The sequence below is a fragment of the Pan paniscus genome, chromosome 4 (assembly GCF_029289425.2).
Source record: "Pan paniscus chromosome 4, NHGRI_mPanPan1-v2.0_pri, whole genome shotgun sequence".
Lineage (NCBI taxonomy): Eukaryota > Metazoa > Chordata > Mammalia > Primates > Hominidae > Pan > Pan paniscus.
In genome coordinates, this window is record NC_073253.2 from 50,737,702 (window position 1) to 50,763,654 (window position 25,953).

Consider the following 25,953-nt stretch of genomic DNA (forward strand, 5'->3'; position numbering starts at 1 on the left):
GAGCTGTGAAGGCTGGAAAAGCATCAGCACTGAGTACCTGCATTGCAGGTGCAGCCTCGAGAGAAACCACTGTGATCAAAAGATTGTATGGGAACCTCAATTCAGACCGTGCTTCCTATGCAGGGAATGGTAGGGGATGAATGAAGAACATGGTGAAAATTATGAATACGTCTAAGTGAAGATACTGTATGAATATGTCTAAGTGAAGATACTGTATGAATATGTCTAAGTGAAGATACTGTATCTTTTTTCCAATATGATATCCTAAGAAATATTCAGTAAGTTTAAGAAATATTTCACATTGAAAAACATTCTCTGTTCAGATCAAAGATATAATTTACTAAGTGTTTTCTGGGTCCCAGTCATTCTACTTACATTGTAGTATTTAATTCTCACCACAAACCCTATGTGGAAGGTGTTTTTGTTCCAATTTACAAGGCAATAAGGACTTTTACAAGTCAACTAACTGACATTTTGCTTTTAAAAATCTAACTTGGGACTTAGAAAGAAAGTCTTTTAACTATATTTAGTAAATTAACTATATCCAGTATGCACTTTATTTTAAAATGAATAGCTCACAAAGCTCTTTTGCAGTCAGCAGAATCTTAAGACTAGAGAATATATAGTACCTGTCTATTTCTCTACCTATCTACCTATTTCTCTATCTCTGTAGCTCATATATGTAATAACACCTGGTTGTAAATAAAAACCTTAATGTTTATAACTCATCTTAAATATTCACATACAGAACTCGGGGTAAAATTTTTAAAACACACTAGTATTATACAAATGAAATAGCATAGATTCACAGAATGGGGTCTAAAATACAGCCACACAATTATTTGAAGGCAGTAACAATGTCATTTCCTCCTTGTACTCTTGTATTCCACACCACCCTAAGCATAGTGCTGTTAAATACAGTTTTAAAATAATATCACATGATAATTTACTTCAATAATATTATGAAGGAAGATTTGGCAAACAGACTGCTTGATCCATGTAGCCTGCCAAGTAGAGCAAAATATATTTTCCAAAGTCCATATTCTGGACTAATTTTCTGATTTGATTGTCCTCATGTCCTTCCAGATCAAATTAAAAATTTTTGGCAAATTCTGCTTTTGGTTGACTGGACATATTTACTCAACCTGTTATGTATTTAGGGGAAAATGCTTGCTTCCCACAGATGTTGTCACCTTTGCATTTGTGAATTGGGCCAATCTAAACAAACAGGATTTAAAGACATTATCTAAGAAGCAGAAATTAAAATTGGGTGTGGTTGTTGATCAGACTAAGGCCACTCTTTGGTCAACTCAAGCAATGGTGACAGCACAGATGGCAGGTCTTCCAGATAAGAGAATCTATTCTAATCAACAGAATCCAAAAGTGCAGCTTTCTTGGCTGCCTGGGCACACTGGAAACAAGGCCCAAGGCTACCACTGCTGGTGCTTCCTCCACACTTGTGTGTGCCTCCACCATAGTGTTCATTTCTAAGTGATTTGTAGAAATATGTCTTAGAGGGAGTTTGCTCAGAGCGTTTTCTTGTTGTTGTTTGTTTGGTTGGTTTTTTCCTTTACCATAGTGATGAGGTATATTTGGTTTATTGAACCCAAGGAAGGTTTTCCTTGATTGAAAAGACCATAGGCAAAGTGAAATCCTTGACTGAAAAGACCACAGGCAAAGTAAAATAGCTAGAATTATTCACTGTTAGATCTTATGTCTTTGTTAACTTAAGCCTCCTTAGCATTTATATCCATAGATAATTCTTTGTCTTCTGGAAATTTCCTCCCAGAGGGAATAAAATTCTCAGATTTTTGAGGGGATAAAATTCTGAGTTGTCTGTGGGACCATCTGGTCCTCTTCAGCTTGCCCCCAATGGAAATATCATCAAGACCTGTAAGGCCTTTTCTTTTCCACTCTCTGTTGATAAGCTCTGTCCTGTTTTTACCTCCTTCTTTAGGTCCAAGAGATGTTTGTGATAACTATGGGCTGCTTGAACATCTCTTTCAGGTTACTTGTCCACATGGCTAGCTTGGGCTTTCTCACAGCATGGCAGACTTCTTGCATGACAAGTGACTTTCCCCCAAAAGGTGTATTTCAAGGACAGGAAGCAGACACTGCTAGTAATTTACCACCCGGTCAAGAAACTGACACAACCTCACTTCCACTGATTTTAGTGGTGAAACCACATATAGAATGTACCCAGATTTGAAGGAAGGAGCAATAGTCACCTCATCTAGATGGGGTGCATACCAAAGAATTTGCCGTGAATCTTAATCTGCTATAATCATACAGCTGTAACTCAACTCAAGATGAGTTAGACTGCCTACTCTGATTCCAACCCTGGCTGCTGAATATTCCCAGGGAAAATCACACCACTCTGAAGGCTCATGTCACCACAGAATCTTCACCTTCAATCTCATATGCAACTCAGTGCTGTTCATCCCTCTCTTCTCTTCAACAACCATTATTAACTGCTACCCTTCTCTAACTTCCTAACCCACCATCGTCTGATGCCTCTCAGTAGGCAATCTTACCTTCTGCTTCACAGGAGAAAATCAGGCCATCAGATAGGACTCCCTCAACTTCCAGCCACTCCAGCTACAGACTTACCTATATTCTTACCTACTGCCTCCATTAGTCAAAAGACAACAGGTTCTTCTGTTTTCTGTGGCCAATATCTCTAGATCCTGCCCCTCCCTATCTCCTCAGTTATTTGTCATAATAAATTTCCCCTCTCATCCACCTTTGCAACCTATCCTTCTCTATTTTATTTATTTATTTATTTATTTATTTATTTATTTATTTTTGAGAAGGAGTCTCACCCTGTCACCCAGGCTGGGGTGCGGTGGAGCAATCTCAGCTCACTGCAACCTCTGCCTCCGCTCAAGCAATTTTCCCACCTCAGACTCCTGAGTAGCTGGGACTACAGGTGTGCAACACCATGCCTGGCTAATATTTGTATTTTTAGTAGAGATGGGGTTTTGCCATGTTGGCCAGGCTGGTCTCCAGCTCCTGACCTCATGTAATCCACCCACCTCCAACTCCCAAAGTGCTGGAGTTACAGGGGTGAGCCACTGCACCCGGCCCTAGCAATTCTCCTGCCTCAGCCTCCCGCTTAGCTGGGACTACAAGCGCATGCCACCAAGCCCAGCTAATTTTTTGTATTTTAGTAGAGACGGGGTTTCACCGTGTTGCCCAGGCTGGTCTCGAACTCCTGAATTCAGGCAATCTGCCCGCCTCAGCCTCCCAAAGTGCTAGGACTACAGGCGTCAGCCAACGCGCCTGGCCTATCCCTCTATTCTTGACTTATAATTAGCCCTTAACCAGTCTTAAATTTATCTTAAAAGGATAAAATTCCCCATGATTCAATGACCCCTCCAGCTAGCAGTCTCTCACTTCTCATTACATGGGGAACTTTTTTTGCATGAAGAAAATGGACTGTATCTGTATGGTATATAGACACATATATTTCTGTATATGTCAAAATTTGTTTCATTAATATTTGTGTTAATTACTATTTGTCATTAACATATACACATATCAATATGCACATTTATAGTATACAAATATGTGCATCTATAGTATAACATATGCACATATCAATGTGCATTTATATTATAGTAAACACATATATCAATATGTGCATTTATAGTATTAAAGTATATCTCAGTATGAAAAAGAAAGTTAAACCGGGGTAAAATGCACCCAACTTCAACTTTCAATATAGCTTAGACTGTACCAATATTTTTGAAATAATGTTTATAATTTAGCTCTCAAAGTGATTTAATTGTGATTAAAATCATCTAATTTATTAAGTATGATATTTCACTTGGGAATTCCTGCTAATTAAGAAAAAATTAACCTATAAATCATTTTTAAATATAACAAAACATAGGTAAATATTAACAAAAACAGATATGTCCTTTGAACTTAACAAGCCAACTTTTGTAAATCTATAGAAATAGAAATGCCAGTTTTTTAACGAATGTACACAGATAAAGAATAATTGTTTATAGAGCAAAATTACTGGAAATAAAGAGAATGCTCACCAATAGAGTATTAAATAAATTGTAGTCACATTTCTACCGTGGAATGTGGCAAAAGCTGGAAAAAGAATATTAGGTCTGTACTAGGTTACTTAGTGGGATTACTATATTTTTTAATGATATAAGCAAGATGCAAAGAAGTATGTTATTCCGGGTTTTTAAAGCAATGGTACACAGTCCTTTTACTCAAGTTTATTAATGATGATATGAACAGGGAGAAATTTAAGAAAGAATACACCCAAGCAGTTAAACTTAGTTATCTGTGTATGGTGGTGTAAGGAATAAGGTTAAAGAAGGAGAGGAATGTAATGCTTTTTTAAAGACAGTGCAAAATCATAACATCTAATTTGGCCCTAAGTTAAGATTAACAACTGAGAGAAAGCTCCCTAGACCAGCGGAGGCTAAGTAAAAAGAGTGTAGTTATTTTCAAGGGTGATGATGAGTTCTTCACTCATACATTCTGTGCAAAATGAAGGTCAGGAGGCCTTTCCTGAAATTCCTTCTAATGGTCCTGAAAGGGCCAGTCCTCATGGGAAAGAGATACTAAGCTCTCAAGTATCTGTCTCCCCAACTTTTTAGTCTAATATACCTTTTTCCCAATCACAGTTTTCTGAATGACACTTTTTCTGTGTACCATTCTCTTCTCCACCCTGCCTGAAAAATGTACAACCTAGATTTAGCAATGCTTAGTGTGTAGATACTGTAGCCCACTCTGTCTTTCACAAAGGTTTAGCTTTTCTGCCTGTTGTTGGCTAATTTTGGGGTGAAACTCAAAAATAGCCCTGCGTCTTGTTAGTGTCAACACTTATTCTTTATTCCTCACATTTCATAGGGACAGAAACAATATGTATACTACTGACCAGGAGGGAACAATCTGACTCTCTCCTGCCCCTCTTTATCTCTTCCATTGGAGGAGGATGTGACTTCATGGGTTGGTGAGCTGAAGGAAGAAATTCAACTTAGCCCTTCAAAATTCTCTGCCTCATGTCTTTCTGCCTGGAAAAATCACCATGTAATGAGTTTAGCAGGGAAAGTGGTGCTCTTCAAGGGAAGGCCTGCTATTGTTGCTTTTTTCGCCTTTTGTTCTAAGCTATGTGAGTAAAGAGGGGATGTTTATATCCCATTTCTCCTAAAATCAAAACCTCTAAGATACTGACCTGTATCTTACTATAGGAACCTATTCACTTGGTTGACCCTATACCCATTCAATCAGTTTCCAGAGCAGAAATTATTAATCATATGAGTTTAAGGAATCTTGAACACTATGAAAATATAAGCATAATCTTGTATTCATTTGCAACTTTAATTTGCATCAGATTTCCCAAAAGGTCCGTAACTCAAAACTGGCTTAGAACCACTGCTCTTGAAATATCCCACTGAGCTTCTCTTTCTTATACCCTACCTGTTGCACCTAGTTCTTAATTTATTAGCAGAAGTAAATGGTCCTTTCTCCATCCAGGTAGTTATTTCTAATTATTTCCAGAGGAATCTCTGACTGATATTTTCTTTTAAAAATTACCATTTTGCAATAGCAATGTATCTCAAACTTATGGAAATAGAAGGCACATTAGCAAAAGGGATTATCCTCACAAAAGCTAAACATAGAAATAATCAACTACAGTCTACAATCCTTGGGGACAAATGGGTTTCAAAATTCACACTTTATCAAACTTTCGAACTCTGGAAAGGGAATATGGTTCATATATTCTATGTTACTCAATGTCTCCAAAAGGGTCTGGAGCAATGCTTCAGGATCAAATGCACTAGTTTTTTTTCTGTAAAACATAAATATTTATATTAGGTGGGATAGAGACTATAAATAGTGCCACCTTAGTTTAGGTCAGGTTTTTCCTACCAAATGAATTATACAATATTTGTTTTTTAGTGTTTTGTGGGAGACGTGGCTAAGGGATTGTGAATAACTAAAGACTGTCTTTGTCTCACTTCAATCTTGCTTTGTCTGGAGCAAAATATCTCCAGTCTTTTCAATATTTTCTTCAAAGTCTATTTGTCAGTGGTGGCCAAGATGACCAACCAGAAGTAGCTAGTGTATGTCGCTCTCACGGAGAAGAATGAAAGGGGTTAGTAAATACAGGACCTTCAACTGAAGCATCCAGGTACACGCATTGGGACTAATCAAGGAAACAACTCAACCCATGGAGAATGGAGAAAAGCAAGGCAAGATGACTGTCCCAGGAGCTAACCTCACAGAACCAGGGAAAACTCCCCTACCCAGGGAAGCAGTGAGTGAACCCACACTTCTCTCACAGATCTTTGCAACCCTAGGATCAGGAGATCCCCTTGGGAACCCACTCCACCGGGGCCTTTGGTCTGACATGCAGAGCTACATGGAGTCTCAGAAGAACAGCCACTAAGGCACACACAGAGCCCTGGGAGCCTTAGATGACCAGGCTTCCAGGCAAAAGCAGCTGCAACTCTGGAAAAGTGGGAAGTTAGACCCCTGTATATACCCTTGGGAAAAGGACTGAATTCAGGGGTCTGAGCAGCGACAGGCTGCAGGCCTCACTTTCACAGCCCTGGAAGGATAAGATCCACTGGCTTGGAACTCTACCAGCCATGGCTACCAGCCTTACACCGATCTGAGATGGAGCTCCCAGAGGGAGGGGGTGGGCAGCCACTTTTGCTGTTTGCTGACTTAGCTGCTCTTGCCTTCCGGCTTTGGGACTGATTCTGAGGCGACTGAGGGCTGGAGTGGACCCACAGCACAGCAGCCCTACAAAAAAGTGACCAGACTACTGTTTTAAGCAGGTGCTTGATCCCATTCCTCCTCACTAGTTGGGACCTTCCAACTGGGATCTCTAGTCACCTTCTACAGGTGTGTTTGGGCTGGTAACAGGTCAGTACCTTCCTGGGACGGGGTTCCCAGAGAGAAGGGTAGGCCGCCATCTTTGCTGTTTCACAGCCTTGGGGGTGACTAGGGACTGAAGCAGAAGCAGACCCCCAGCATACCACAGCAGTCCTACAGAGAAGTGGCCAGACTGTAACGTGGTGGCCCATTCCCATATTTCCTCACTTGTTGGGTCCTCTGGGCCTGGGCCTCCAGCCAACCACCTCCTGCCTATAAAGCCAGTAGCAGCTCTGCAACTCCCTGGGACAGAGCCCCCAGTGAGAGGGGCAGGTTGCCACCTTTGCTGTCTTGCAGCCCTTGCCCTTGCTGTCTCCAGGCTTGGGAGAGTCTGTGAGGACCAGTTTAATACCCCCCGTAAGAGCGGCTCCATGTTTCTCGGAGGTGGAGCCCCGAGTAACAACCAAAAGCCTCACTGCCCATTGCCTCTGCACTGGAAATACCCTTGCTACCCTTGGACTCATGAAGGTATTTAGGTGGAAGCTAGGCAATATAGTGGGTGTGCTCATAATACGGAACAATAAAAACGTTCATTTAATACTTGTATGATTGTACATTTCATCTACGAAACCTATTAGGTTGGTGCAAAAGTAATTGCAGATTTTGCCATTTAATGCAGTTTTTGCCATTAAATGGCAAAATACTAATACTTAGTGCTAAGTATGAATACCTAATGCTTAACTTCTACCTAAATACCTTTAATAAAAGGAAATTCATTGCACCCTAAGATAGCCTGTTCCATTTTAGGACACCTCATTTTGTTGTAGGATGAAAGGATTGTTAGGTCCATTTCCAAGGGCTGTTAAGAGCAAGATGATTTTTACAAATGCTTGGAGACTGCAGTTTAGATCAGCGATTAATGATCAACCATTTGCCATTAAATGGCATAAATAGCAATTACTTTTGCATCAACCTAATAGTTGCACAGCATTTATAACTAAGCCTTATTCCACATGCTCAAAGTTATTAACTAACATTTGGTCAACTGAAAATCTGTGGTCTCGATTCTTTTATTGTCCACAAGAATAAGCACCCTATTTAGATTCACAGGGTTCTCATCTCACAGGACTGCCCTTCCCAGAAGGGGTAAACAACTAGAATTCATTTCAGTTCAAATCAGTTAATAGTAGTTACTGCAAACTTGCTGTATCTTTAATGAATTGCTTAGTCTATTGAGGAAAAAGTTTATATGTGTATATGATCACTACATAACAGCTCTGAGGACAACATAAGCATGCATAAAATAGCATGGTAAATTCCATAGCCAGGAATACAGAGAGAATTTCAATAAAGAAAGAAAATTAAGAAGCAAAACATTCCAATTGAGTCTAGAATCTTACTATAGCTTGAAACTTCTCAGGGCAAACTAAGAATTAGAAGATATTTGTAATCAGGAGACAAACCTATTTTTTTTCACTGTTTCCTCCTTTGAGTATTGAATTCTTATTGAATCTCAACTCTTCTTCAAACTTGGTATTAGAAAAAACACTGATCAGATTATTTTCTGATTCATATTAGATTATATTGATGATTAAATAGCATTTAGCCCAGTGATAGACACATTAGTAATCCCTAAGCAAATGGTAGCAATTATTATCAATAAAGCATTGGAATTCTTTTTTTTTTTTTCTTTTTTGAGACGGAGTCTCACTCTGTCACCACACTGGACTGTAATGGCCTGATCTTGGCTCACTGCAACCTCTGCCTCCTGTGTTCAAGTGATTCTCCTGCCTCAGCCTCCTGAGTAGCTGGGACGACAGGCATGGGCCACCACGCCCAGATAATTTTTGTATTTTTAGGAGAGATGGGGTTTTACTATATTGGCCAGGATGGTCTCAATCTCTTGACCTCGTGATCTGCCCGCCCCTGCCTCACAGGCATGAGCCACCCCGCCCAGCCAAAGCATTGTAATTCTAAGAGTATTAACAGGAGATAAAAATGTGTAATAAAATGGAATACTATTTTAAAGAATATATTATTTTACTATTATAAAAGCGAGTTACAGAAAGATGTATGTAAAATGATATCTTTGACACACACACACAGTTACTATATGTTTAAGCGTATTGGTTTAAAATATGTTAAAATATATTAATGCACATAAGAAGAATATACTCCCACTTAACAATAAGTGGTTTTCTCAGGCAAAGGAGGTGAAATTATGTCTATAACAATTTTATTTAAAAATAAGACAGCAGAAAAATTTAAATATGCAGAAAAGTATAATGAAATAAAATCCATAAGCACCCTCTTAGTAACCATTGCCAATATTTTAGTTGCTTCTCTTTTAACCAGTTATATTTTTATCTTACATAGTTGAAATCCTCTACCAAGATTTTTATAATCTACCTTAAGCATTTTCTCCTCTCGATGTTTATTTGTAAACATTTTTAAAATTATTCCTCTATTATGTTTACTAATTACTAGGCTAAAATGCTCTCATAGGAAAATGTAGGGAGAATGTATGTATGAAGAAAAATTTAATAATCTTCCCTCCCCTTTACCCTCTTCAACACCACCCTCTTGATTTAATCAATGTTAACATGCTGATGGGTGTATATATAACGCATACACACACGTACACACACAAATTCATTCCAGCTTTATCCATGCTCATTGAACATTTTTTTTACAAAATTACAAAATCCATTTATAAGTTCATTCAACAATTACTAATTAGGCATATTATGTACTCCAAGCAGTGAGGATATAACTGTGTACACTACAGACAAGATCTCTGCATTCATGGAGCTCTCACTTCACATTATATCATGATCATTTTTCAAGGTAAATGTACAGATATGTCACTGCATATTAATAGCTGCCTAGTATTTATGTACTATTTACTTATAGTAGCTAAAGATAATGACAGATAGATGGATAGATAGAAAAGCAGATAGAAAATAGATATTGTGTGTATATATATGTGTTTTATATATATATAACATACATATATATATATACACAAAAGACATCTATTGTATTACAGATAATCCTAAACCACACTGCAAAAGAGTCATGTTTTTCCATGCAATGTATAATTGAGACAATTTTCCTACACAATCACCAGTTTGGGAAATTACAATATAGTTTTCCATTTTTGTCACTGTTGTTGGTAAAAACAACAACAACAAAAAAAACTTTATATCTGCTTTAATTTGTACTTGCTGATTTCTAATAAGTTTGGTCATCTTCTCAATGTTTATTTGATATTTGAAAGTTTCTATAAAAAGCTTTTGCCCATTTTTTAATTCCATTTGTTCTCTTTTTCTTATCAAATTGTAGAACCTCTGTATATTCGTGATAGTAACCCTGTTTCATCTAATTGCAAGTATTTTTCCTTATCTATCATTGGCATTTTTACTTTCTTATGGTAGTTTCCACCCTACAATTTCTACAAATATTTATGTTGTAAAATTTTTTGTCTCTGATTGATGGCTTTTTTATCTTTCCTGCCATAAAGTTATAGAAAGAGTCTCCTCTATTTTCAGTTTTTTCACATTTAGATATTTAACCTGTCAGAAATATGTATTTTGTAAATAATGTGCAACAGTCATTCAAATTTCTTTTCTTATGGATAGAAAATCAAATGTGTTAGTATCATCTACTAAATAATTACATTATAATATATTGAAAGAATACTATTGTCTTATATTAAGTTCCCAACTATTCTTTATTTGTAAGCTCTGTTCTTCCCCAACAGTCTATGTGTCCAATCCAATACCAAAAGCATATATTTTATTACAGTGACTTGACTATGTATTTTAACATCTGGTAGGACAAACCCACACTGGTCATTCTGTTTATAAAATATTCTTGGTTATTCTTAGATATTTATTATTCAATTTAAAATTTTTAAACAGATTTACCCAGTTCCAAAATTAAACTCTACTTTGAGTCTGACTGGTATTGCACTAAGATTGATGTAAATTTGGAAACACTAACATTTTTATATTATGTCTTCCCGTTTAAATATATATCATATTACTTAATTTGGTTTTATCATGTTTTACATCCTTGAATGATATTTTATTATGTATTTTACATAGAAACTTTGCCTTAATTTTCAATTTCTCTCTCATATGTTTTTCCTCCATGACAAATGTGAGTTTTTTGCAAATTTAAAAGAAAGCAATAGATTGTCATGTATTTAGCCTATATTCAGCCACTTTCCTTGGCCTATAATTAATTACACTAATTTAATAAAGTGTCAAATATTTCTAAGGTATTATTAGTTCAATTGTTCAGCATTATAAATGCATGTTATTGTGGGGACTTATTGCATTGATTATGATTTCAAAACAAGGTTAAATAATGCTGCTGGTAGATGTCTTATTTCTTATTTTAGTGAAAATTGCTTTAATATTTTATATAATATTTATTTTTAGTATGTGGCAAAAACATGTATTTTATTTATTTTCCCTTATTCTTATTTCACTTTAGATCAAAAATGTTTTTGAAGTTTATGAAATCTTTCTTCAAATATTTGTATGAACATAAAGGTTTTCTTTTTAAAATTACCAATGTAATTATGTTGATAGATTTCCTATTGTGAAGAAATGTATATATATCTGTAGTAATTAATGCATTGCTCTTTTAACACTACTGGATTTGATTTACCATTCAGAATTTTTTCTGTATGTGTATGTTAAATTTGTTTATAGTTTTATTTTCTTATCTTTATTAAGAATTGGTACTGAAATTATATTTGCATTATAAAATTAAGTGATCCATTTATATCTTTTTTATAATCTGAGTAATTTATTAGTTATTACAGGCTATAAATAACTTGGCTTTTAAAACAACAGAAGCATAATTCCTGTGTAATAGTAAAAATTTTTATTACCATTCCTATATTGATGAATCAAGACTTAAATATCTAAGAAAACAAAATAGTTAATGAAAGGACAAATGTAGTAAGTATCATATAAAGGAAGAGCACTAAAATGTCAATATTTTATTAAGACAGATGTGTAAAAGTTTTAGACAAATGCCCAGTAGCTGCTGAATTCCAATTTTACAAATTAAACAATTTGTGGTAAAAAGCCTCCACAGAGGCCCCCTTATGAAATTTGCTCCTTTTGAGTGTGGGCTAGACCTAGTGACCCATTTTTAATGAATAGGCTACAACAAAGGTCATGAGATCGCCCTTCTCAAATCAGGTTACAAAGAATCCGGCTAACATCTTGTGCTTGTGCTCTCGCGTGCTCTCTCTCTGTCTCTTTTTTCTCTTTCCCTCAGTTTGGGGGAAGCAAGCTGCCATGTGAGCTTCCCTATGACGAGATCCATATGGTAGGGAACTTGAGTCTCTGGCCAGCAGCTAGTATTGACTTGAGGCCCTCCCATGTCCACAGGAGGATACAACAGACTTTTCAGTGGTCAATGAATAGATTTCTCGAGTAAACACAGGGTACTTATGCTCTGATTTCCCTACCACAAGATTCTAAAATTTTATGTTTTACAGCTGGGGAATTTTTGTAAAATTCCTATATGTGGTTTGACTAATTGTACTTTTTTATTATGACTACTTATACCTAACAGCTTTGTCACCATCTTTTTCTAAGTGTAATCTTTTAGAATAACAATTCCTTTTCTCAACAGCTGAGAAGCTAAAGGTGAAACACCGTTTTAGGTAACCCTGTACAGGAGGATTGCAGTGAATTACTAGCACCGGAGCTTCTGTCCCCTTATCATCACCTTAGGAACCGTGGGGAAAAAAAAAAAAAAGAAAGATTGCAGGAAGAAAAGTCTTTTTCTTTCCTTCCCTTGTTGACTTCTCAGCACCACACATTCATACACAAGACATACACACAGACACGCACAGAGATACAGATTCATTCTTCTAGCCAACCAGGATGCTGCAGAATTTGGTGTGACTCTAAAATTTTAACTATGTTCCTGACTCATTAGAATAGCACTTTTATATTTGTTTACCCAAAACAATGACAGTAGAACCACATTTGAACCACTTTCTTCTTTAATGAGAAGGAGAATTTTAACGAGGTTCAGTTTCACTTATTTATGTCAGCCAGTATGAGATCTCTAATCAGAGCCTTGGTGTGATTCCAGTTGGCAGGACAGCAATAAAAGGCATGGAAAGAGCCCATTTTAGTAAAGTAAACACATTGCTGTTAAGAAAGTGCGGTCTGTAGTGAATTCTAATAAAAGGAATTAGATTACCCATTCCCATCTTATTGTTTACTACAGCACTTTCTTCTATGCTATTCTGAAATCTTAACAATTTAAAATTTGGAGGTTTAACACTATCTCACTTTTTTAAAAAAAATTCCCATTTTCAGATTATTAAGGGTATTTTAAACTACTAAAACTTTCCTAAATACAAATAAGAAAACATGATAAAATTTGCATGTCTTTGGCCTAAAATTAAATCAGACTCTACCATCATCTTATCATCTGACTAGATTCCACTCTCTAATCTCTAAAACTTGGCCATTAAGTCATCCATATTATACAGTACAGCAGCAAATAGAAGCAGATCAAAAGAAAGAAGCAAATGTGAAAAAAGCAGGTTTGGGTTTTTTCCCTAAGTATATTAAAAATATTTGGTTATACTGTAGAGTGACTAGGAGTGCTTTCTGTGAGATTTCATGGAGGATGTGTTGTATAATAGAAAGAAAAGTTCTAATCTTCTTTGCTTTGTTATTTTGTAAAGGATAAGGTGAAGAAAAAGAAAAGAAATGCATATTTAAGGCTTGTTTCCCCAGAGCGTGTCTCCTCTTGATATCATCCGTTTAACTTATTCCATCACAAAGCTGAATCCCCAGGCTCGCAGAGAGTGCAGACAAAAATAGTCAAATTTTAAGAATCCAGGTTGAATTTTATGCTACTTGTATTTACTCAAATCATTTTTTACTTAAATCTGTTTCAGTGCTTGAAGGACAATCTTAGCACAGACTGTGAGAAAGCCAAGTCTCGAACTTAGGTCTTTCCTCATAGAAGGAAAAGTTCTATCCTCCCAAACCCAAATGTGGGGTTTTATTTTTCCTTCATTAAGTATATCAACAGAAACATTCCTGATAATTCAGTAAACAATAGATGTTGTGCCTTTTAGGAGAAAAATACAGCAATTCCAGAGAATGAGAATTTCTATTTGGGTGTAGGCCTGAGCAGACAGTTCTCGTAATGGCACTAAAGTCTGGCTGGCAGCCTTCCCCAGTGGTGGTGTTGCTGGCCATGTCCACTATGCCTGATGCCCAAGTGACCATGACATCAGAAATAAACAGATTCAGCCAAACAGTCAATTAATAAATATGTTCTAAACCTTCTGCGTATTCAGCACTGTGCTAGGCACCACGATGGACATAAAGTATTACACCTCAAGAAGCTTGCAGTCATCCAGCAGAAAAATGAATGCTCTTGACCAAGATAGATAAGTCAGTCAAGAGTATTAAGACACAATCCAAAAACCCAGACTATGGTTTAACTTTGTGACCTTGGGCCAAACAGAAAACTGAGTCTTCATCTCCTCATGGAGAAATTAAGGGGAATGAGCTAAATTATTTCCCCTAAAGATTTAATGATTGATCCTATGGATTAAGTTGTGAATTACATGCTCCTGAAGAGAAACTGGGTAACGTAATATATAAGCATGTAAACTCTGTAGTCTGTAGCTAAGACTCTCTTGGCTCAAATCCTGCCCCTATCACTTACTCACTGTGAAAATTTAAATGAGTAACCTAATCTTGCAACCCTAAATTTCCTCAGCCAGTAAGTAGGAATATTAATGGTATTTACATCATTGTATAAGGAGGCTTAAATTAAGTAATATACTGTGTGAGTTAGCTCTTGCTTAGAAACACCCCATCCAAAATACAGTGGCTTAAAAAAACAAGCATCTTATTGTTTGAGTCTATGGGATATCTAGGTGTTTCCATTGGTCTTCGCTGGGCTCACTTTTGCATCTTCAGTCAATTGTGGATCAGACAGGCAATCCTATTGCATATTTTGGTACAGCTGGTATAAACTAACCTGGGAAGATCTTAAGAAGGACAGCTGGACTCTCCTCCACATGGATTTCATTCTTCAGCAGGTAGTCAAAGCTTAATCCCATAATGGAAGGGTTTCAAGATAGAGAGTGAAGATACACAAGGCCTCTTGAGGCCTAGGCTCAGAACTGATATGTTATCAACTTTACCACATTCTATTGACCACAGTAAAATACAAGTTCAGTCTAGATTCAAGAGACAGAGAAATAAATTTCACCTCTTGGTGGATAAATAGGTATGGATACCTGGAGAGGGTAGGGGATATTGAAGAATTGAAGCTGTTTTTGCAATTAATCTACAACATTCTTTAAAGAACTTAAACTGCCTGGTGCTTAAGTATCGATTATTGTCACTACAAGTTTCAGTAAGAATTTATAGGGTAGAATCATAGAATGCATCATATATATGGGATCAAAGCTGGACATTCTTAAATTAATAGACAGAATTTCCATGTGGATGGCATGGGAAGTGAGTAACATGGAACATAAGAATTGAGTGAGGGATGGAGAATACTAGACAATGTAAGGGTCACTACTGGATGTTGGAGGTATGTCAGGAATTAACATAATGGAAAGGTAGACCCTAATAGGATCCATTGGCTTGAGTGGACATTGAGCATCCCTACCAAAGTAGGGCTATAACTTGCCAACCTCTCCTCGGTCCTTCTAACTACCTTTATTCAGAAGGCAAAGCATTTGAAAACCAATAAGGCTGCAATCAGTCTTTTCACTAAGCAATCTTGGCCAATCCAGCGCAAATAATTAAGGATAACAGCTTGGACTAGCTGTAGGTAAAACAAGTGATACTTAGACTGATAAGACAGCTAAGAAGCAAACGTGGGCAAGGCAAATATGTCTGCTCCAAGACCTCCTGGGAGAGAGGTCCATGTTTGTGGCTACAAACTAATGACTTTAACAAGAGAATTTTCAGTCAGTGGGGAAGAAAATCTGGGGAAGGAAAAGCCTTTCCATGCTTCTTGTCCAGTCACAGGATGGGCTTATCTTAGAAATCAACCAAGTTGTATACATTTTTTTTCTATGAAAACTTGGCAACATATTGTGAAGGTTGGGGCTTAGAAGAGAAAATGGCCAAAGATACCAAAATTCCTCTGACTAGATTTCATTATGCAATCAATAATTCCTAAGCATCATTTACATTCAAGGCCTTATAGGTGCTACATTGGCTCCATATATGAACACAACACAATCCTTGCTCCTGACAAGTTTGTGTTCTTACTATCAGATGCAGAAAATAATTGTTAATAGTGGCTTGTCCTTTGAACATTGATAATCCCTCAATGGGAACAACATTTAGCATGTTCTAGTAACCAGAAAAGTTTGTTTTATCAAAATCAGGCATTGTATGAGGTCAAATTTCCAAACTTCCTTCTGTTTATGTGCAGTTTAACACAGTGAACTAGATTCAAGGTTTACAATTAGAGAGCTAGCTAACTGCGTTTCTGGGTTTAAGTCCTGGCTCTGATGTTAGGTCATAGAAATGTTTTTAAAATTCCTTAGACTTCAATGTGGTTCACCTGTAAATTAGGGATCAGTAATAATTATTTGCCTTACAGGGTTAGTGTGGGAATTAAATGTGATAAAACTTATTCCTTAAAAAAAGTTATTATCTATAAATTGCTTGTCATTTATTTTGCATCTAAGAAGTACCCAGCACCATGCTAACAATTCATAGATAAATACAGAATTTTTCCTTAAGGAACTTATAAATTATTTGGGGAAATATTGATACCTAACTACAAAACAGGTTGTGATAATGATAACAAATTGTTATAAAGGCCAAAAAGAATGATTAATTAAGAGAGTAGGCAGACAAATGAGCCAAAAGATAACAAATAAGGTGTGGCATAAGAACTGGGTCTTAAAGGATGACTAGAAATTTGTGTAACAAATAAGCTGTAATAAAGGCAAGCCCTGCATGAACACTGGACAAACACTTGGGAAATAACAAGTTGGCCCTTGCGGCTAGTCAGGAGAGATTTCTTAGAGGGGCATTCTGCCCAGTTGTAAAAGATCTCATTGTTTTGAGAAGAATCAGGACTCTATTTTTTTGGCCTTGTGGGGACATCAATGCTTTTTGAGCAGGGAAGGAAATAATGCACCTCAGTTTTATAGGAAGATTAATTTGAAGACAATATACAGGACAAATTACAGAACCAGAATTGGAGATATAAGTAAGAATCTTTTTCCACTAATCTGGATGACGGCTGATGAGACAATGAACCGAGAGAGATGGTGTGGAGAGGTGGAAACAAAGGATGGATTTGAGTACTCTTTCAGAGGAAAAGGAAACAAACTTCCTGACTGAATGAATATGGAAAGTGAGAGAAATCAAAGATGACTCAGAGGCTTCTACCAGGATAGTTGTGTGGACGGCAGTGCCATTAGCCAACACACAAGTCTCAGAAAGGAATATATTTTGTAAGAAGAAAGAGAATGCATTCAATTTGGAGTAAGTTGGGTTTGACAAGCCCACAAGACATCCAGATGGAAATGTCCAGAAGGCTGGGGAACAGATGTAAAGTGAGCAATTTACTTTGCCTTTCTTTCTTCCACTGCAAAATGGATGGGATATTGCTTGCCACATCTCCCCAAGGACCAGAGAGAGGATTAATGAGGCAGTATTCACATTTATTCCACACCAAGGATCAATGAGAGCTTGGCAAAGTATTAGGTTGGCGTTCCATTATGTTAAGTTGAAAACAAAGCAGCTTTGACAGGAAAGTCATTGAGAGAAGAGAGTGCAAACCTGCAAGACCGCAGGCGTGGGCACTAACCCGTTTCCAGCTGAAAGCAGTGAAAGAAAAGCCGCTTTCTGTTGTCTGCCCTTTTCTCTTTGTCTTCCTTCCCTGAGCCTCCAGGACTCAGCCAAATGTGAGTTTAGGAGTTGGTCAAATAAAGATCTTGCAACACTTTCCAGTAAAACTCATTTCACAATTTCTCAATCTGTCAATAACATTGATTTCTGGAACAAGCTGTGATTAGCTGCTTCTGTCCGAAGTAAGAGTACCTTTGCATTATCTCATATGCCCATGTTTGCAACAGAGATTTTTAAGTGGACAGTTCTGCAAAGAAATCACCAGGCCACACATGCCTGAGACCACTGCCAAGCCAGCAGCACATATCTGAGATGTCTCTTCTAAAAATGGGGACTTGGAGATAGAATTATGCCTATTCCTATAATGGGAATCTTTCATAATAATTCAAAACACATTAATTCACAAATTTTATTTCCTTTTCCTAAACCTCAGAAGGAGTGAGGAAAAAAATTGCATGGAAAATATATAATAGAAAGAACATGTTCTTTAACTAGTCAGACAGACCTGATTTCAAATTTGTCACTTACTGTGTCCAGAACATTGAGTCTGGTCTCTCTTCGCCTCAGTGCCCTTATTTGCAAAGTATAGTGTCATGAGGTTGCACTCTTGTCACTTGTTATCTGTGTGACCTAGTGCAAAATACTGAGACTTTCAGCTTCAGTTTTCCCATCTGTGAAATGAGGATAATATTACCTATCATAGGACATGTCACTGTTAAATGATATAAAATGAAAGTCTTTAGCCTTGGGTCTGACACACGGTTATTACTAAATAAATGACAGTTGTTATGCTGCTAGTGGTACTGCTGCTGCTGCTGATGTGATAATTTGGAGATTAGTAATTACAAAGCCCTAATAAATGTAAATTTAAATATGGAGAGTATAAGTAGGGATATCACCGTAAGTAGGTCCTGTGTAATATAGGTGGTTACAATAGACGTGAGAGGTTATTTTAAATAGGAAAATAAAGAGCCAAAAACAGCCTTGGAGAGATAAAAGGACAATTTTACCTGCTTTGCTTTGGTTTAGATAAAGAAAGTCTAATAAATTGTCTGGACATAAAAATACTAAAATAAAATAAAAACATGAAATTATTTTTAGTTGCCCTATTATAGAGCCAATTCCTTCAACCCCAGTGGTAGTTCTCCTGATGCTCATGGAAAGAGTCTTAGAAGCAGGCCCAGGGACATTGGCCTCTCTTGGCCTTAGCCTAGGAAAACCTCTGAATATGCAATGAGAAGAATGTCAGTGATATCTTCAGCCACTAGGATAATCAGCAGAGAAGACAAGACAAAAATAGATGGCCCCTAGCTTCCAGTCCAGTGGTTTCAGGAACAGGTAGCACTTTCAGTGAAAATCAGAATTACTTTATTTTATAATAATTTTCCTCTCTTTCCTTAAAAAATAGATGGCTTCTCCTCCAGTATGTTATCTGTAGCCATGTTGGCATTTTAAAATAGCTTAACCATATATTCCTAAAAGACAAGGTCATTCAGGAATAGAATCAGGAAGTAGGCCAAAAAATGGGACTCCCTTTCTCCTTCCTTCCCATGATTACAGGTTGCTGAAACTAGAAATAACCTAAAGTCACTACGAATCAGGAACCAAGTCAGGGATAGAATACGGTTTAAAGATTACAGCCTGGGTCAACCCAGAAATCCCATTACTGGGATTATAAACAAGGGAATATAAATCATTCTCTTATGAAGACACATGCATGCATATGTTCATTCCAGCACAATTCACAATAGCAAGGACATGGAATCAACCTAAATGCCCATCAAAGATAAACTGGATAAGGAAAATGTGGTACATATACAGCATGGAACACTATGCATCCATAAAAAAGAATGAGATCATGTCCTTTGCAGGAACATGGATGAACCTGGAAGCCATTATCCTTAGCAAACTAATGCAGAAACAGAAAACCAAATACTGCATGGCCTCACTCATAAGTAGGAGCTAAATGATGAGAACACATGGACACATAGAGGGGAACAAAACACACTGGGGCCCATTGGAGGGTGGAATGTGGGAGGAGGGAAAGGATCAGGAAAAATAACTAATGGGTACTAGGTTGATACCTGGGTGATGAAATAATCTGTACAACAATCCCTCATGATACACGTTTACCTATATAACAAACCTGCAAATGTACCCCAGAACTTAAAAGTTAAAAAAAAAAAAAAAGAAATGACAGGTGATCTGAAAAAAAATGATTATCGCCTGTATTCTTTCAATTAGTTCCTGCTTCTTAACACTGCTGTGTTTCTTCATGCTGTTCCTAAATTCAGTTTCTCAATCCCCCCAGAGTGTCCTCCCCACTCCCAAGCACCTAAGGTTACTTACCCCATTCCTCAGAGAAGACCTATTAATTTAATCATCCTCAGGAAATAAGAATGTATTGTGTTATCTCTCCCAGGAGTATCTACTAATCTCCCTGGGTAAAAGAATAATTGATCTTAATGATGTAGGCTTTGTCCCATCTTTTATTCCACTTCATTCGAATTTGGAGGAATTTGCCCACATCTCCCTTCTACTGTACCCCTCTCCACAACCACTATAAGGACGGAATTTCAAGCAATTGCATCTAAGGAAGAGGGGGAGAAATATAAATTGAATTTGCCCTTCTTATCACCTCCTTAAGCCACACCATGGGTACCATGACTTATTTTATCTCTTAATAGGACCAGCACTGGTTATAGGAAAGCAAAAAAATCATCCATAATAACAGTAACAACTGTCCACATAAATTAGTTTCCACTTCCCTGATGCAAGTTGCTGGATGCGTGAATAGTGGGACAGCTTGCAATGGAAGGGAGGAAAGTTTATTTTATATCACACTCAAAATCTGTCTGATATTTGTGATGGATTCATTGTTATATACATTGTAAAAACTAATCTTCTGTATAGAATGCTTTGACTTACTCATACGTTACTTTGCTGAATAGAGAAGTGAAGTAAATATTTATAAATAATTTGATTCTCATTGTCAGCAACAATATTAAGATGTTGCCTTTCGTTGTAGCACAATATTGCTATTAAAGTTAAATTATTTCCAAAAATGATTGTGTAGTTGGCCAATTAACTATTGTGGTGACCTTGACCTTTCATTTGTGCTGAAAATTAATAACTATTACATACTGTTTTGCCCCAAGGAATATCAATGTTTGAAATTATTTGTGAAAATATTACTTCAGCTGACTGACCTCATTAAAATATAAATGCCAAAACATATAGCTGCCAAATTCTAGAGATTAGAGAAACAAAGTGAAGAAGTATAATTCTTAAAGGTGAAAGTTCTTACAGTGATAAGTGTGCAAATGTTACAGCATTATTATAATGTTTCTCAGGAAACGTGTATTACAAATTTTTTCCATACTTAGTCCCCCAAAATGGATTTTTAAGGCAGGTTAAGCAAAAGTCATATGCAATAAAACCTTTATGACAAGGATTATAATGACAAAAAACCTGAAAAATAAATGAGAGCCCTGTACCATTTGTGGTTAAGAACATAATCTTAAGGTTAGAAATAAGTATTAAAACAGAATATAAAGTGTGGCACTCAGATTCATGACATCTATAGGAAAAAAACTTATTTGCTCAGGAGGGACAATTTTACTTAGCACCAAACTCTAAGGGGAATTTATAAAAGTTACATTAGACAAATAACATTAGTTATTGAACAATGAATTAAGTAGCTGTTTTACCATACATAAACCAAATTTTTGTGATTAGGTTCTATACATATCTGTAAGAACAGTCACAAATAATTCCAAGAGAATAATAAAATCATAGTTCTGTGAAGAGTTTCTTTTTCTTTTTTTTAGTTTTATTTTAGGTTGAGGGGTACATGTGCAGGTTGGTTATATAGGTCAACTCGTGTCACAGGGGTTTGTTGTGAAAATTATTTCGTCACCCTGGTACTAAGCCTAGTACTCCAAAGTTATTTTTTCTGCTCCTTTCCTGCCTCCCATCCTCCACTTTCAAGAAGACGCCAGTGTCTGCAGCTCCCTTTTTTGTGTTCGTGAGTTTTCATCTGTTGGGAGTTTCTACTTGGCTCTAAAATGTTGCATTTCACCAATGCTATATTTGGGGGCCTAATTGATAACAGGAATAAAACCTCTGAAAGGAAAAGTCCACCTCCTGATGTTTGGAACAAATTGCTCTATGGTTGATTGGTAAGCAACAGAACTCTTTATGAGTAGGCATGTGCTATGGGCTGAATGTTTATCCCCCCATTTCCACCAAATCCATTTATTGAAACATAATCTCCAATGTGATGCTAGTAAGTGGGACCTTTGGGGGTGACTAGGTCATGAGAGTGGAGTTCTCACAAATGAGATTAGGGCCCTCATAAAAGAGGCCCACGGAAGCTTGTTTGCTCCTTTTACCATGTGAGGACATGGTGAGAAGGTGCCACCTATGAACCAGAGAGCAGCCCTCAACCAGATACCACGTCTCCAGGTACCTTGATCTTAGACTTGCAGCCTGTAGAACTATGAGAAATAAATATCTATTGTTTAAAAGCCACCCAGTTTACTGTCGTTTGTTATAGCAACCTGAGTGGACAAAGACAGCATGGCATCACCAATCAATACAAATTGCTGATTTTTTTACAGGGTTTTGGGGAAACTGGGGTTCAGGAATTGATGTACTTTCAGAAGAGGGAGTGATTTGGAGTTGGTTGATCTTTATCCATGGAAGTGTCTCTAAAAGTAGAAGTATCTCTTTAGACGCACAAGTGTCTCTAAAAGTCACTCACTATTGCTGATTGGCTGACCTTCAGAAATGTGGCACTGTCACCAACTGGGTAGTTTTCAGAAGCATGGTTATAAAAGCAAGTTATCAGGGATTGATTAGAATAGATTAAAGCCAAAAAAAAAACAGCAAATCTTTTCCTTTTTGAGTTTAGAATATAGAAAGTTTTCATTCTCAGAGCAGAGAATCTAGAAATGATTTTACTCCTTCCCAAGTTGCCTAAGCTAGAATTTTTAAGACGCTCATAAGTAATCAAATTAAGGTTTAGTCCTCAATGAGTCCTTGAATAACAAATTTTCATGCTTTGATTATAGGAGAGCAACATTGCCTTGGAAATCAGATGTATAAGTAATAAAGCTAGCATATTATAAAAAGTGAAAAATCTAAGTTAATTACTCTCCTATATACCATCAATCAATAATAGTAATTTGTTATTAAAAACATCATTTACATTAGCACCAAAAAAGTGGTTAGGCATAAATCTTTTAAAAAATTATGTACAAGATATACATGAGAAACTATATAAACTATAAAACTATAAAACTTTGATGAAGAAATTTTAAAAAGTCTATATAATTATAGACACATTGCATGTTCATGGATAATAAGAAGACTCAATATTGTTTAAGATGTCAGATCTTCCCAACTTGATCTATAAACACAATCCCAATAAAAATGCTATAAAGCCATTTTGTAGATATCAACAAACTGATTCTAAAGCTTTTGTGAAAGGCAAAAGACCCAGAGACACTAACACAATATTGAAAGAGAAGAACAAGGTCATAGGACTGACTACAAGACTTACTGTAAAGCTACAGTAATCAAAACAGTGTGGTATGGTAAGAGAATAGACAAATGGGTCATGAACAAAATAGACAGCCTAGGAATAGACCCAAACAAATATAGGCAACTGATCTTTGACAAAGTAGCAAAGACAATTCAATGGACAAAGGACTGTCTTTTCAACAGGTGGTGCTAGAACAATTGAACATCCTATTGCAAAAAAAAAAAAAATGAATCTAAACACAAAACTTACACCTTTCACGAAAACTCAAAATGGATCATAGACCTAAATGTAAAACACAAAACTATAAAACTTGTAGAAGATTAAATATGAGAAAATCTAGATGACCTGTGGTTTGACAATGAGTTTTTAAGATACAACACCAAAAATGTCATCTATGAAAAAAAAATGACTAGTTGAACTTTATTTAATTTTTTTTTTTTACTCTGTGAAAGACAGTGTTAAAAAATTTAAAAGACAGGTAGCAGGCTGGGAAAAGATACTCACAAAACACATATCTAATAAAGGACTTAATTCAGAATATAAAAAGAACTATTAAAACTCAACAGTAAGAAAAACAAACAATCCAATTTTAAAAATGGGCAAAAGATCTGAACAGACATCTCACCAAAGAAGACATACAGATGGCAAATAAACATATGAAAAGATGCCCAACATCATATGTCATTAGAGAAGTGCAAATTAAAATCACAATGAGTTATCACTACCCACCTATTAGTATGGCCAAAATCTAGATCACAGACAACACTAAATGCTGATGAGGATGTGGAACAACAGTAACTCTCATTCATTATTGAACAGAATGCAAAATGGTATAGCCACTTTGGAAGAATGTCTGGCAGTTTCTACAAAGTTATATGTAGTTTCACCATACAGTCTAGCAATCGTGTTCCCTGGTGTTTAGCCAGTTGAGTTAAGAATGTATGACAACACAAAAACTTGCACTGGATGTTTATAGCAGCTTTATTTGTAACTGCCAAAACTTGGAAGCAACTAAGATTTCCTTCAAAAGGTGAATGCATAAACAAATTGTGTTATAGCAATACAGTGGAATATTATTCAGCAATAAAAAGAAATGAATTATGACTCCATGAAAAGACGTGGAGGAATCTTAAATGCATATTTCTAAGTTAAAGATGTCAGTCTGAAAGGGTTCATACTGTATGAATCTAACTATATGATACGGAAAAGAAAAAATTTCAGAGATAGTAAAAAAGGTTAGTGGTTGCCAGGGGCTTGGCAGAAGGACTGGAAGAATGGATAAGTGAAGCACAGGGGATTTTTAGGGTAGTAAAACTATTATGTATGATACTGTAATGATGGATATGCAACATTATGCACTTATTGAAATCCATGGCACTGTACAACACGGTAAACCCTAATGTAAACAGTGGGCTTTGTTTAAAATAATGTATCAATAATGATTCATCAACTGTAACAAATATGCCACACTAACGCAAGATGTCAAACTAGGTGGGAGGGAGACAGTGTGGGGAAAATTTCTGTTCGATTTTTCTGTAAACCTAAAATTACTCTTAAAAAGAAAGCAAAATTATTTTAACAACAAATGAAGAATACGACTTGACTTCTTGCCCAAGTGAAAGCCATCCTATGCCTACAAGGAAATAAGCTACATGAGTCAAATAATGAGGCATAAGTCAAGACAAAACTTTTCTCAGGAAGTTGATTTAGATTTGCTCATAAGGTCAATACTGAGTATATTTACATTTTATAAATTTTTTAAAATCCAGTAGGACTCTGAGGATACATGGCTTACCCTTGGTTCTCCTGCATTTTCAAGTGTCCTTCAGCACATCAACAAACCACTTCACTCTAAAGACCATTGACTTACTTTCCTAGATCTGGGTAGGAATATGAGTTGAATGCAAAACATTTCTTGTACAACAATCATATATGAAACAGGCTTGGGCACAAAGAGTGCTGCGACATCCTGTCAAAGAGGTGGGAGAAAGCAGAAGCAAGTGTAAGATTGAGGCTAAGGATGAAATAACTGGAGAGAGAAGACACTAGTCCAAGTTATAAAGTCTCAGATAGTACAAGAAAACTGAGACTGAGCTAAATATTGATAAACAAGTTGTAGAATCATGTATCAGGCATTGTATGGGGACATAGGCGTCTTAATGACAAAGGTGGTCAAGTCAGGTGGAGACCAGAAATCAAGCTCCATTCAAGGAGAGCCCTACTGGGAAAGGCAAAGGAGTTGGGGGCTCTAATCCTACAGACTGGAGTTCTAAGGACATGATCGAGTCCCATTAGCTAAGACCTAGAGTAGAAACTAGTTGCATGGCTCTGGAAGCATGTCCATCACATGCAAGGGGAATGGAGACTATAGATCCAGGCTCATCACCTGCTAGGGCTCTGCTCCTCCACTGGATGTTTTCCAGACATTCCAGACCACACTCTGGTGGGGGTAAAAATAAAGCCCATAATACCCTGTAATATTTTGTTCTCACTGGTTTCAAAGTTAAGTGGAGCCCAGTAACAGATCTCTAGTAGGTCCTGCTAGCCTAAGCAGAGGTAGTCATTTTCTGAAATATTTGATAGAGTAAATTCTGAAGTGTTGAATTCCTTGCCAAAGAGGCTATGACTTTGTGGGACTTCCCTGTGGGCAGC